General features: G+C 44.4%; 1 long non-coding RNA gene across 2 annotated transcripts in view; it reads right to left on the bottom strand.

Annotated features, from left to right (window-relative positions):
- LOC107507343 overlaps positions 1–13,379 on the bottom strand; it is a 32,787-nt gene extending 19,408 nt beyond the window's left edge. The window contains exons 1-3 of one of the 2 annotated variants that reach the window (XR_001596139.2): positions 11,534–13,372; positions 10,229–10,403; positions 3,748–5,583 (exon numbers count right to left, since the gene is read on the bottom strand). This is a non-coding gene — a long non-coding RNA (uncharacterized LOC107507343). Of the gene's footprint in view, positions 1–3,747; positions 5,584–10,228; positions 10,404–11,533 lie in introns of those variants that run through there. The other variant, XR_001596140.2, reaches the window with a different exon arrangement.
- Between the last annotated feature and the right edge of the window lie 307 nt (positions 13,380–13,686).

The following is a 13,686-nucleotide window of genomic DNA, read 5'->3' as shown; positions in this document are numbered from 1 at the left end:
GACAAAAAGATTAATACCACAGAATAGACAGCCAGAAGCAGAACCAAATAAATATATTCAACTCACCCTTGACAAAGGAGCAGAGTCAATTCAGAGGAGAAAAGACAGTCTTTCAACAGACGATGCTGGAGCATTATTTAAAAGTAAATAACTATAGATACAGAACTTATACCTTTTTTAAAAAAATTAACTCAAAATCATTCATAGACCTAAATATGAAAGGTAAAGCTATAGAAGATAACATAGGAGAATACCTAGGTGACAGGTTTGGTGATGACTTTTAGAATCAACATCAATGGAACAATCCATGAAATAACAAATTGACAAGTCGTACTTTATCAAAACTAAAAACTTCTGCTCTGTGAAGGACGCTGTAAAGAGGATAAAAAGACCAGCTACACTGAGAGAAAATATTAACAAAATATGGACCCGACGAAAGCCTTGTAGTCAAAATAAACAAAGAACACTTAAACCTCAAGAATGAGAAAACAAACTACCCAATTTAAAAATGAACAAAAGATCTAAACAGAAACCTTACCAAAAAAAAAGGTAGCTATTTGGCAAATAAGCATATACCTTCAGAGATTCACAAATTAAAATGCAAGGAGCAGCCATTCAAGATATCACTACGTACTTATTAGAATGGCTAAAATCTAAAATACTGACCACACCAAAAGCTGGCAAGAATTTGGAGAAATAGGAACACTCATTTATTGCTCGTGGGAATGCAAAATGACACGGCCACTTTGGAAGACAGTTCAGCAGTTTTTTAAAAGCTCATCATGGACTTACTATACAAGCCAGCAAGCATACTTCTAGGTATTTACCCAAATAAGTTGAAAACTTATGTCCACACACACAAAAAAAAACCTGCATACGAATGTTTACAGCAGCTTTTTCATAATTGCCCAAAACTGGAGGCAACCAAGATGTCTCTAATGAGCAATAGAATAAACATAACTTTGGTACATCCATCCAGTGAAATATTATTCCTCACCAAAAATGAATAAACTATCAAGCCATGAAAAGACGTGGAAGAAACTCACATGCATAGTGGTAGGTAAAAGAAGCAGTCAGAAAAGGCTACCCAGCATATGATTCCAACTCTACAACATTCTAGAAAAGGGAAAACTGTGGAGACAAAAAGGCCAGTGTTTGCCCGAGGTTCAAGGAGAAGAGGAGAGGGATAAACAGGTGGACCCTAGGGGATTTTTGGAGTGGTGAAATCATTCTATATGACACTATCATGGTGGATACATGACAATATGCGCTTGTCAAAACCCATAGAATATATAACAACAGACAGTAAGCCTGAATGTAAACTATACACTTTGGGTAATAAAAATGTATCAATATTGGTTCTCAGTTTTAACAAATGTAACGCACTAATACAAGATGTTAATTATAGAGGAGGCTGTATAGGCAGGAGAGGGAAAAGATAGTTAACATGCTCTGGGGTGCTCTAGTTGAAACCGCAGGCAGGCTCGTTTTGAAATCCTGACAGCTAGAAGCATGCCCCTGACATCTGAAAGCTGCCGGCCATTCTTCTGCTTCTTCAGAGGTAAAGGCTCGAATTCTTCAATGAGGAAAGACACCACCTTTCTTGAGGGGGTGTGGGGAGGGGGAAGCTTACAGAGCATTTTAACTAGATAAAGGTAAAGAAAGATCTTCTGAACTGGAGAGACTCAAACCAACAACAACAAAAAAACATGCGTGTCTGTGAGCCGCGTTACAGGGCCAAGGGTTTAGAGGAAGCCTTGGAGAGTCTCCCTGAAGGCCTCCAGAGGGTGGAGGCCTGGACCTCGGTTGGGAGAAATCTACCAGCTCAGGGCACTGCCTCTCAGGGTGATGGACTGAGCGTCGCAGCGTGGAGACTGGCAGGGGCTAAGGAGAATGCGGCAGTGAAGGACCCCTCAAATGTGGCACCCCTCAAATGAGGGACATGAGCTAAGGTGGCGAGGAGCGGCCACACCTGGCAACATTCACCTGCATCATAATTCCTTTCTCGTTTCACAAGGCTTCGGTCATGTTTTAGACACTGCACTACAGAGAATTAAAGGACGGACCTGGCGTGTGCTTAGCTTAAGGAACAGCAGTACCGAGGAAGATGCCGCTCCAAGGAGAGACAGACTTGAGAAAGCCAGAGGCAACTCGAAAATACTCAAAACCGCCAGGAAAGTGGGCGTTTGCGTTTGATTAAATTGCACAGACAATAAGAAGGAGGTGGGGTCTGGAAAGGGAGAGAACGTGATGGAAAAAGAGGGACGATGTCCTGGCTTCACCCCGAAATGTGCAAGGCCGCGAGACCGGAGGGAGAGAGGACCCTCCTGGCACGCGCGTGTGTGAGCAACTGTGTCACAGAGGGACCCGTCTCATAAAAAGTAAGTTCTATCCGGAAACGTCATTTTCCAGCCAACATGGTAGCAAAGAAATTGCCTCTTTGTGCAAATTCTGGAAGCAGTTTATGAGCCAGAAGTTCTCGCACTCACGCACACACGCACACACACCCCGAGTAGGAGTCGCAAAGTACGTCTGGCTCAGCCTGAAGTTATTTTTCCTTCCCAGGCTTGAACACAAAATTGTGTTTTCACATTTCTTTCAATCCAAGTCCTGTGGATCTGCTTAATAAGATTCAGACTTTCCTTCCTTCCATCTCAGGAACTAAAGAGAAAGCCGTCTCCCGGGGGTCGGCCCTGCTGGAATTCTCAGCAGACTTGACAATGGAAAAGTTCAAACATTATGGCCTGCAGTCATTTTCTAAAACAAACAAAACCAAAGCAGGCTTCACTGGGGCTTTCATGGCTTACATGACTAAAATTCTCTCTCTCTCTCTCTCTTTTTTTCTTGGTTTATTATTTTTTCCTCCCTCCTCCGCATATTCTTCAAAGACATGTGAGTCATTAAAACTCAGCTGATGATTCTCTACATATCAGTGTGAAATGTCAGTTAGCAAATTAAGCAAAAAGTTCTGGCTGGGGAGATAACTCCCGTGGCTTGCTGCAGCAGCTGACTTTTCAGATCTGGTTTCCCCAGCAGTGGGAGGGAGGACGGGCGAGAGGCCAGCACCAGGGAGATGAGGCATTTGTCAAGGACAAAGCTCATGGCCAAAACGAAGACGCAAGGAAACGGGGGCAAAGCCAAGAGCACCTGCGCCCCCATGAAGCGCAGGGGCGCCGCGGGGGGTGCGGGGAGGAGCGGGCACGAGAGAGACAGGCAGCCGTCTGGGGACCCATCCCCCTAAGGTGCCGGCCGGTGCGGTGTTCGCGATGTGTTTAACCAATGGCCACGCACGCACAGCCTCCGCCCTGGGTGCCCCACTGCGTCCTGGCCTCGATGGGAGTCGACTGCCCCCTGGTCTTCTCCTGTGGAGTCTGTCCGTTCTCCACACATCCCCCCACATTCCTCGGAGATGTGGTCCGCACACGGGCTCTGCGCCGCCCCCAGTGGCCTGAGCTGGTAAGGCAAGACCCCCTCCTCTTGTCCTCAAGTCCTCTAGCTACTCCAGCTGGGGCCCCCTCCGCGCTGTCCCTAACCACTGCTTGGCAGATTCTCATTCTGCCGAAGGTCTAAAGGGTTTGATGTGACTGTGGTATTTGGCCCACAGCCTCCCCTCTGTCTTGCGTCACCCCAGTTGACCTGGACATTCACAGCGGCCAGCCTACACAATCGCCAGACCCCCCAGGTGTGCGGCCCCCTCACCTCGGTCTCCCCTCCCCTCCCCATGAAGCACTCACTCCCATTCATCATCCGACAGAGAGTAACCAGCATCTCCCATTCGCTCCAGGCTGGAAATGGTGCTGCCCACACCAAAGAAAACACGGGCCCTGCCCTCAGGAGCCTAAAGTCTAACGAGAGAGTCACAGAAAAGGACACATTGGGTCTTGGGTCTGGTAGGAAGAATTTGGCAACAGGCCCTCGCTCAGCAGAAAGGCAGGACCAACAGTATAGAAATGGGCCGGGGGGGACGGGTAACCCATCCGGGCCACAGCAGGACTCCACCCATGGACCCCGTCAGAGGGGTCCAACTCCAGGAGAAGACAAGGGGAGATCTGCATTAGCTACATGCTGTCTCACAAGCACAGCTGAGATTTAGATTAAGTTTTCAAATGAAGACAAATACCTGATTATCAACCAGAAATTAAGGCAGAAGGGCAGCCATAAGCACGGGATCGTCTTCCTCTCCGTGTTTAATACTACGCTAGCTCATGGAACATGCTCGTAAATGTTTCCTTAAATAACTCATCCTCATGAAGAAGATGCTGCTGAACGATCTACGGGGCACCGCGCAGGCAGGCTGCATACTGACACAGGACCAATTCCCCCTCTGGACGGGGCTCCTAAAACACTCCATGACTGGTTTTTAAGAGTCCCTTGGACTCGATGGGAGGTGATCAGCATCAGGAGGTGGATGGGCATAGATCAGTCCGGGCTCATTCTGGGTCATCTGGGCTCAGAAGCAAATCCACCTTCCAACGAGAGCTGCTTCCATATCTTTAGTCATGGTGGGAACCAACCCGCTTACCAGAATATGGGGCCACCAGACTCCAGAGCAGGAACTCCAACCGGGGTCACCAGCAGAGTCCCCAGACCCACAACAGTCTTCAAAGGTCACCAGGGGATTTGTGGGACATTTCTATTATCTTTAAAATCCTAATATGATTTAAGGCGCATGGGCTGACTAAAGTAGCCTTTTTTTTCACTGAAATTAGAACCAGTTCAGTGTACTAATGCTGGTCACACAGATCAGAAACTGTGATTAGAGGTTATATTTGCGTGTGGTTAACTTTAAATGGGGAAGTTAATCAAATATTTATTAAGTGCGGTTTGCTTGACAAAATCTTTCAAAACATGTTGTACTTTGCAAGGAATTCATAAAAGAGGCCTCTTTGCTATAGAAAGGTAGGACATCATTTGATAAGAATAGAGAAAAAGCTTGTATATTTTATCAGCTCATCACATGGGGCCGGCAGCATCTCACTTCCTGCCTGAGGACATGCTGAAAATGTGTTTTAATCCAGAGCTCTTCTTCAGAGAACCACATGGCCTTGAACAGGAGGAGGCTGCTTTATAAATCAAGCATATATATCCCTCCTTTTCTCTACAAAGCTATCTGAGAGTGATCAAAGGGTTAATGAGGGGGCTTATTCATAGAAATATTCAGCTCTATTCTTTGCCCATGGCTCTTCACATGATTTAATAAGAGAATACAAGCTTCAGATAGTAATAAACCTGGATTTGAAACCCAGCTCTCCCACTTATTATGTACATGATTTGGGACGAATGTCTCACAGAAGAAATGCAGATGCAAATATCAAAAATGCCAATAGATAGTGGCTTAGAAACCTGGGGGTTGCGTTTCTCATGTACCAAGAAGTTAGCTACAGGAATCTCAGAATGAAGCAATTCCGTCAGGGCCTCCTCAAGGGACTGGGTTCCAATTCAGCTTCTGCTCCTATCCAAGCAGGCATGTAAGTGTTCATCTTCTTTGTGGTGTGATTGCTGTATCCCTCCAGCCATTGCATCCACATCCCGGATAGGATGAAAAGAGAAGGGAAAAGGGCAGGAAGAATGCACCGACTGGATCTGTTTTTATCCAGAAAACATTAGTTAATTTGGAAGCAACTCTGAATAGATTTCTGCCTATGTATATTCATTCTCATTTGCAGGGAGAGTCCAGAATCATAATCGATTGACGAAGAATTGACATTTAAAGAAAGTATGTAAATCAAGTATGTAAATATAAAGATTTTAAAAATAGAAATAAAGACCTTAAAATTAAAAAAATAACAATTTCTATCGAAACCCATCGAATATGTTAAAATTGGTTAAAGTGTTTTAGTTATAAACATAGCTAACAACATGTTCAATGAGCTACTAATAGGGTAGGAAGGAAGGAAGGAAGGAAGGGAGGGAAGGAAGAAAGAATGACAGAGAGAGTAAAGAAGAAATAAAGGAATGAAGGGAGAATTATAAGGAGAAAATATCGTTGATCACTTTTGCTGTTTTGAAAATTGGTAAGTAAAAGTAAAAGTAATCAATCACATATCTTGTCTCTTCTGTACAAAGAATATCTGGAGCTATTCAAAGGCTTAATGAGGAGATTCTCTTTACAGTGGAATTCCAGCTTAAAAGAAAAAGGAGAATAAAAAAATTAGAAACTCGTTTTGTGAATTCTAATGAAATAATGGATTTACGCAATGATCATGAATGGCTGCTACCATTTCAGAGAGTCCATCTAATGAAAAAATATACCATCATCTAAAGATTGTGGTATTTTTGCCTGAAACTCCAACCTGAATCTATTAAGTTTCAGGATCTAACTATCAATTTACAGGAAACAGAGGAGCAGAAGAACATGTTAAATGATGCCACAGGGATTCAATCAACAAAATCCAGAACACAGGAAAGGTTACAGACCAAACAAGTAGTTTTTCAACAAATAAATCACAAGGGGACAAAAGACTAGAAGAGGAGAGAGAAGAGAGTTTATTAGACTTGAGGCATATCCAACAGTTGCAATGTATAAAACTGAGTTGACTACTAATAGGAAAAAAAATTAGAAAGAATATAAAATAACTAGAGAAATTTGAACACTGACTCTGTATTTCATTATTATAAGAAATTATTTTGAGTGATGTAGATATAAAATCGTGTTGTCATTATGTTTCCTTAAAGGGTACTTACCTATTAAATACATGCTGAAATTCATGTGGATTAAATTATATAATGTCTGGGATTTGCTCCAAAATAATTTAGGGGTAAGAGGGAAATGGATGGAAACACAGATGAAATATTGGCCATGAGTTGATAATTGTTGAAATTGCATCATGGGTACATAGAATAATTTATTATACCATGTTCTCCTTTTTATACATTTGAAATTTTCCATAATAATTTTTTAAATACTAACCAACCTCAGAATGAATAACATTAGATTAAAGTACCATTGAACTTAGTCCAAAGTTAAGAAGCCAATATAACAAAATGTATAATTTTCATGAAAGTCCTTGTATCATCTTAACAAAATTCTGAGTTAAAAAAAAAATTCTCTTCAGATTTTATTATAAATACCTGAACTGTATGATCCTACTTTACCAAGAAAGCAATGTATGATTGCCCCAAACGATCAAAACCAAGTAAAGAGCCCTTTGGTAGAGTATTCTGAAATAGCAAATCTTTTTTCATTCCTCGGTATGCTCTCAATTATACATTCACATATATTTTCACATAATTATGAGGTTTCAAAAGAAAACATAACTTTGGAGAACTAACATAAGTTTCAAGATATTCAAAATTAAATTTTCCTATTCAGTCAACAAATATTTAACACCTACACACCACTGGGCATTACTCTGGATTTTAAAGAAATAGTGGCTGAGAAAAAAGGAAAAGAGGTGTAGCCTTTGCCAGGTGGAACTCGCAGAATGAGGAGACCTGGGGAGACAGAGCAGACTCAAAAGATGCCCTGCAAATGGCAACCTAAGTTCATATCAGCATTGTTCTCAACAGCCAAAAGATGGAGGTGACCCAAGTGTTCTGCAGTAGATGAACGCATAAACAGCGTGTCATAAATACATACAATGGGATATTGTTCAGCCATGGAACGGAAGGAAATCCTGACACATGCTATGACCAGGACGAACCTAGAGGACACTACACTGAGTGAAATAAGCCCATCACCAAAGGACAAATACTGTATGAGTTCATTTTTATGAAAAATCTAGAATAGCCAAGAGCATAGAGACAGAAAATATGGTGATTGTCAGGGACTGGGGGAGCGAGAGCTGGGACTTATTATTTAACCCATACAGTTTCAGTGCTGCCAAGTGCAGAGTTCAGTGGATGGATGATGGTGGCAATGACAGCCCAACGATGTGAAGGTACTTGATGGCACCGACGTGCGTACTTAAAAATACTATAGATGGAAACTTTTAGTTACTACCTAGGGTAAATGTCACCAAGGAGAGTTATTTAGCTGTTCAAGTAGATACTATTGGCTTCCTCCCGGCATTCATTTTCTACTCTCTAATATTATCCATATTTGTTTTAGGGGTCCCTTTCTCCCCCACATGGTCATGTGACTCAGGAGATACTAACACCCTTTCTGCTTTAATTGATAGATCCTAATTAGTCCTAGCACCATGATACCGCTCTGTCAACTATTAACAGTCCGAGGAGTGCTTTGGCACATGAACTATGTTGGCCCAATCATACTGACATAAAGCGTTTATATGCCATAGTTGGAGGTGATGGAAATATAGATGTATGCTGGCTCCACTGCTGCTGGCCATCATCATTTTGTGAACATGAAGGAAACCTTCTTTAGGCTGAAGGTGATGCAGGGAAAAATCTCAAAGAGCCTGGCCGGACAGAGAAGTCATTGACATCGCTGAGCCGTGGAAATAACCAACTCTGCAGCCTTTCTACCTTGGACTCGCTGTGATGTGAGAGAGCGCATACCCTATCAGAGAAGCCAGCTTAAGTTGGGTTTCTGATAAGTCAGCCCAAGTCATCTTATCTGAAGTAACAACACCAAAGAAGCAATGAATACAGGTAACTGTCCTACCTGCAGAGCTCAGGACAAGTAGCATCCAGGCCAAGGCAACAGCATGTGAAAAGGCCCTGTGGCAAAAGGGAACAGAGTTTTGGTCTGGGATTTCCAGGAAGCAAAAGGAGTTCAGTCTGGCCTAAGCTCCGAAGGGGTGGGAGGTAAACTACGTTACAAGAGAAGATTGAGAGCCGGAGGGAGCCAGATCCTTTATGTAGGTCCTGCTAAGATTCGGGTCTTAGTTCTAACGTCGGAAGCCATTGGAGTGTTTTATCACATCATGAGCACATGATCAAATTTGCTTTCAAGTAGAGACTACGATATGGAGAACTGATTAGTGGAAGGTCAAATGGAGGGAGGGAGATGAGTAGTTCAGGCAGGAGATGAGGGCAGCTCGGGCTAGGGCCGTGGCTGTGCAGATGGAGAAAAGTGGGCAGATCTGCGAGGTTTTCAAAGGCGACATCGATGGAACGTGCTGCCAGGTCAACTGTATGGTGTGGACGAAGAACAAGTGTCAGGGGTGATGTCTAAGTGTCCGCAGGACGAATCGTGAGGTTTTTGGTGTAGAAAAGAACATTAAAGAGAACCAGATTTGGCAAGAAAGATCTTGAACTGTAAACAAGGATAGAACTGATACCTAACTTAAACTTGATTTAGGTAGCACTCGATTACAATGAACAGAATTACAAACCGCTGCCATTTACTAAGCATTTGTTATGTGATAGAATCTGCACAATGCACTGCACTTTACAGTCATCATTGCAGAAGACCATATTGTCCCAAGAGCACCACATCTCACGCTGTTCCACAATGTCGCCTTGCCCCCACTCCCATCGAGGGGTGGTGTCTATGTCCCCACTTTGCATCTGGGCAGCCATGTAACTGCCTCTATCAACAGACCACGTCACAAGTGACACTACTTGATTTCCGAGCTTAACTCATAAAAAGCCGTACAGCTTCTGGTAATTCTCTTGCGACATTCATTCTGGGAGAAGCCAGACCATGTAAGCGGTCCAACTCTCCTGAGACCACCAAGCTGGGAGGCCACATCTAGGCACTTTGGTTGTCAGACTTAGTTGAGTTCCTGGCCCATAGTCAGTGCCAACCTAACAGCCAGGTAAGTGGGCCACCTTGGAAAGTCTCCTCCAACTCCAGTCTGGTCACCATAGCTATCACCCTAAGGCGCAGAAACTAGGTATCTCCACTGAGCCCTGCCCAAAAGAAAAATTAACTGTTGTTGTTGATCTTATATGGCGCTAGGTTTCGGGAGTGGTTTGTTACACTCCCGCACCGCTGTAGAGGTGAAGAAATGCGGACTGGCAGAGATTAATGTAACCTGCCCAGGATCACAGAACTGGTGAGCCCAGGAGCCAGAATTCAAGCAAAATCTCTCTGGCCCAGAATCTGTGCTGTTTCTTAAATCTCACTGCTGTCACCTTCTTGGTCACATCCCAAAATTAAATTGCTATTTCTATTCAAAAATGTGTGCCTTACCCCAAAACAGATCTTGCCATAAGGTGCAGAGACAAAGCCTCTCCACTGAGCCCTGCCCCCTCCCAAAAAACAATCGATTGAGCAAAAACCTGATGGTTGTTGGTCTTTACAGAAGATCAAGCAAACCCTAACCTCAAACACATGCATCTGGAAAGTAATCTATTCTACTTGAAAAGAGCCACTCACCAGTAAAACACGGACGATTGTAAATGCTTGGAAAAGTTTCTGTTTTCATTTGCATGTCTCCCATCCCTCTTCCCAGGCAGTGGGGAATGGATATGAAATTAAAACAGACAACTTCCATTTTCTTTCCAGAGAGATTTATGACCACTGTCTACAGAACTTCAAGCTGTGAAGTGAACTGTAAAACAAAATGTTTTAAAATAATATGTTTAAAGCAAAGCAGTGTTATGTACAATTAATGTAAAAATGATCAGAAGTGATAGTTGCTGAGTAAAAGTAAAAATAGAGAAATATGAGCTATAACAGTAACAGCATTTCATGAAGCATTAATCTATCAGCAAGGAGCACAAATCGAGGGAATAATCAAGTATATTAATGGCTCCAGAATAACCTTCTCTTACTAATCAGACATCTTAAAGTGGTACCCAGTCTGTTTGCCACTGCCTTAGTCCAGGCTCTTAGGATTTCGCCCTTATGCAGCTGCAGCCTCTCCTAGCTGGCCATTCTATTCCCCAGCCTCACCACCAGTGCCACACCAACAGCCTACAGCACCTTGCCTCCCCTTTCCCAGGCCCGCCCCCTCTGCTGAGAATGCCCACCATCTGCCCTTGGCCAGGAAAAAGCTTGCTCACGCTATAAGCTTTTGCTCGCATGCTAGCAACTCGGAGGTGCTTCTCCTGGTGTTTTCCAGTCAGAGACAAGGTACTTTTCCTCTGAGTTCCCACAAAACAGCAGTGTTAATGCCGCAGCAGCCCTTCGGCCAACTGGTCAACTTGCCTTTTCCAAGCACATGCTATGTAAGCACATTATTCTAGGTGCAGGAGACACGATAGAGAACAAGACAGATGATACTTCTGTTTGGAGAGACGGGCCTGAAACCAGTGCTTCTCCATCATGAGTGATTCCCACCCACCCCCCAACCCCACCCATGGAACATTTGGCAGTGTCTGGAAACTCACTTTATCGTCATACCCGAGAGGATGCTACTGGCATCTACTGGATAGAGTCCAGGGACACTACTAAACATCCCAGACCTCACAGGACAGCCCTATGGCAAAGAAAGATTGGACCCAAAATGTCATAGTGCCCCGAGTGAGAAGGCCTGCTCTAAACAAATAATTAAGATCATGTCGAGGACTGCTAAGAGCCACGAAGAAAATAAATAGTAAAGTGTGACAGAAAGCTGGGAAGAGAGGAAGAAGGCCACTCTCGAGGGACAGTGAGCAAAGATGGAGAAGCTGAGATTCCAGCCCCTCCAGTCAGGTGTGAGTCCCTGGCGCACACGCTGCCCCTCTGGGCATTACTCACACTAACACCTTCTGGCACTGAGCGGCCACCGAGTGCTAAGGACTGGCCTGGAAGGCACATTCCAGCCACCCCCTCATCTCACGCAGCCCATCCAAATGCCGCAGCCCGTGTGGGCGTCCTGTGTGTGCTCCTGCTGCCGACTGCCATTCTCTGTCTACTTCTCTTCACCCCAAGCGACAATGGGGCCATCTCCCCTTGATTCCTCAAAGTATCCAAGCACAGAGCTGCTCCGCGAGACAGAGTTTCCTGAAAGCTTCAGGAACGCGGAGAGGAACCGCAGCAGGACGTAGAAAAGAAAACTGCTCCGTCGTCACTGCTTCTAAAGTCCATCGGTCAAGGCCTCCGCGATGTCTCTCTCCTGGGTATGAACTTCCTGCTTTGTTGCTGGGATCCGCAGCCTCCCAACAGAGCTCCTCTCTCACACCCCCTCCACCCTTATGACCAGATGCCAATCATTGTCCTCAGCTAGCTCACTGACTCCCGCCCTCCAAGTCAAGAAAATTCCCAGGAAGAACCTGAAAAACCTTACTATCGTATCATGTGAGATAATTTTAGATCCCTTAGATCAATCTCTCCATCCCAAAGTAGGCTTGGGGGCCTCACCCTTTATAATGAAAAGGCCTATTAAATAATAAAAGTATGTCCCCTATACCTTAAGAATGCAGAAATGACTGCACCCTGAATTCACATAGGAATTCTTCTTCACAATTCAAAGAATAGGTATTAATACTATCGATCAGTATCTCATGTAGGAGCTAGAAAACTAAGGACAAAAGGGTTGGTTGACTTGCCAAAGAGCTGTTCAGTTGAACAAAAATGGAATATCCACCTACCTGGAGCAAAGCTCCTGTACATGGCTCACCGGATCAGAAGCCAGGTCTGATAACTCAGCACAACTCCAGCTGCGTGTGCCTGGAAATGCTAGGGGTCACTTCCAACTCAGCAAAGCTCTCAGAATTGTGAGGAAACTGCTGTGTTAGGTAAATGTCTCATTCTGATTTTAATATGTCCATTCAAATGACAGGTTCCCACCTTATTCCCCCACACCGAGCTGTATCTTTGATTGATTCTCCTCTGAACTGACCTACTACATACTATATTCACCAGAGTTCCTAGAAGTCAGCAACAAAAACAGACAGTGGCCAGTTTAGACAGAAAAGAGAAATATAAAAGGGTATCAACAGCTAGCAGAATTTTAGGAAGGGCTAGCGAACCAAGCTTAGAGCTACATAGCCAAAGCACTTCCTCAAAAAGTAAAAACTCTTAAGGAAACCTGGGTTACTTGACCAAAGAAGGTGCAGAGTGGAACATGGAGGAGGGGACATTACCAAAAGCCTGAGAGCCAGGTGTGACCGTCCAAGCAAGAGATGCCATGGGTCGGAACTAAGGCAGATGTTATTGAGATGGAGTGAGCAGAGAGAGTAGAGGATCAGTTCGAATACCTGCATATTGGGAGTACCTGCAGCCTACTAAGATGGGGGTGAGGCAGCAGAGCACTCTAAGACTCCTCCCTTGTTGCTGTTTGGGTAAGGGGATTGCAACTGCAGCAACGGAGAACGCAACTGGAGGAGTGGGTGTGCGGACGGGCGGCAGTTGGAGGGGGTGAGAGCAGTCTTGGACACGCCGAGGTAGAGGTAACTGTGACACATTTCATCACGTCCATTAGGTAGATGGACTGAAGCTGTCGGGGGAGATGTGGAGAAGGACACGCAGAATGGACAACATGCAACTGCCCAAGGAGAGATAATAGAGAGTAAAACTGGGTCAATGCCAGAACTGGGGGGGCCAACTCATCCCAGTTTGTTTGGGACTTTCCAGGATTTAAGACTAAAAGTTCCATGTCCTAGAAAATTCCTCAGTCCCAGACAAGCTAAAATCCACTATGTAGGGAAAAAGAAATAACACAGAGAAAGATGATGTGTGATCTTGCCCGTTGATTGCAAAACCATGGCTATAACCCGGACTCCCAGATGCTCAGACAAAGACTAAACTGCATGAAACGAATAGGAGACCCAAGCAGTAGGTTCAGATCCTATATTCAGGGTTCACTAGGTACATGACTTCAGGGCAACCAGTTAGTCTCTCTGAGCCTTAGCGCCCTTACCTAAATGACCGAGGGAACATATTCATATTCCCTAATCCCAGGAAAAAAC

This window comes from Rousettus aegyptiacus, unplaced genomic scaffold (assembly GCF_014176215.1).
Source record: "Rousettus aegyptiacus isolate mRouAeg1 unplaced genomic scaffold, mRouAeg1.p scaffold_m13_p_10, whole genome shotgun sequence".
Taxonomy (NCBI): Eukaryota; Metazoa; Chordata; class Mammalia; order Chiroptera; family Pteropodidae; genus Rousettus; species Rousettus aegyptiacus.
Note: the sequence above shows the minus strand (reverse complement) of the source record. Positions and strands in the feature narration are given on the sequence as shown.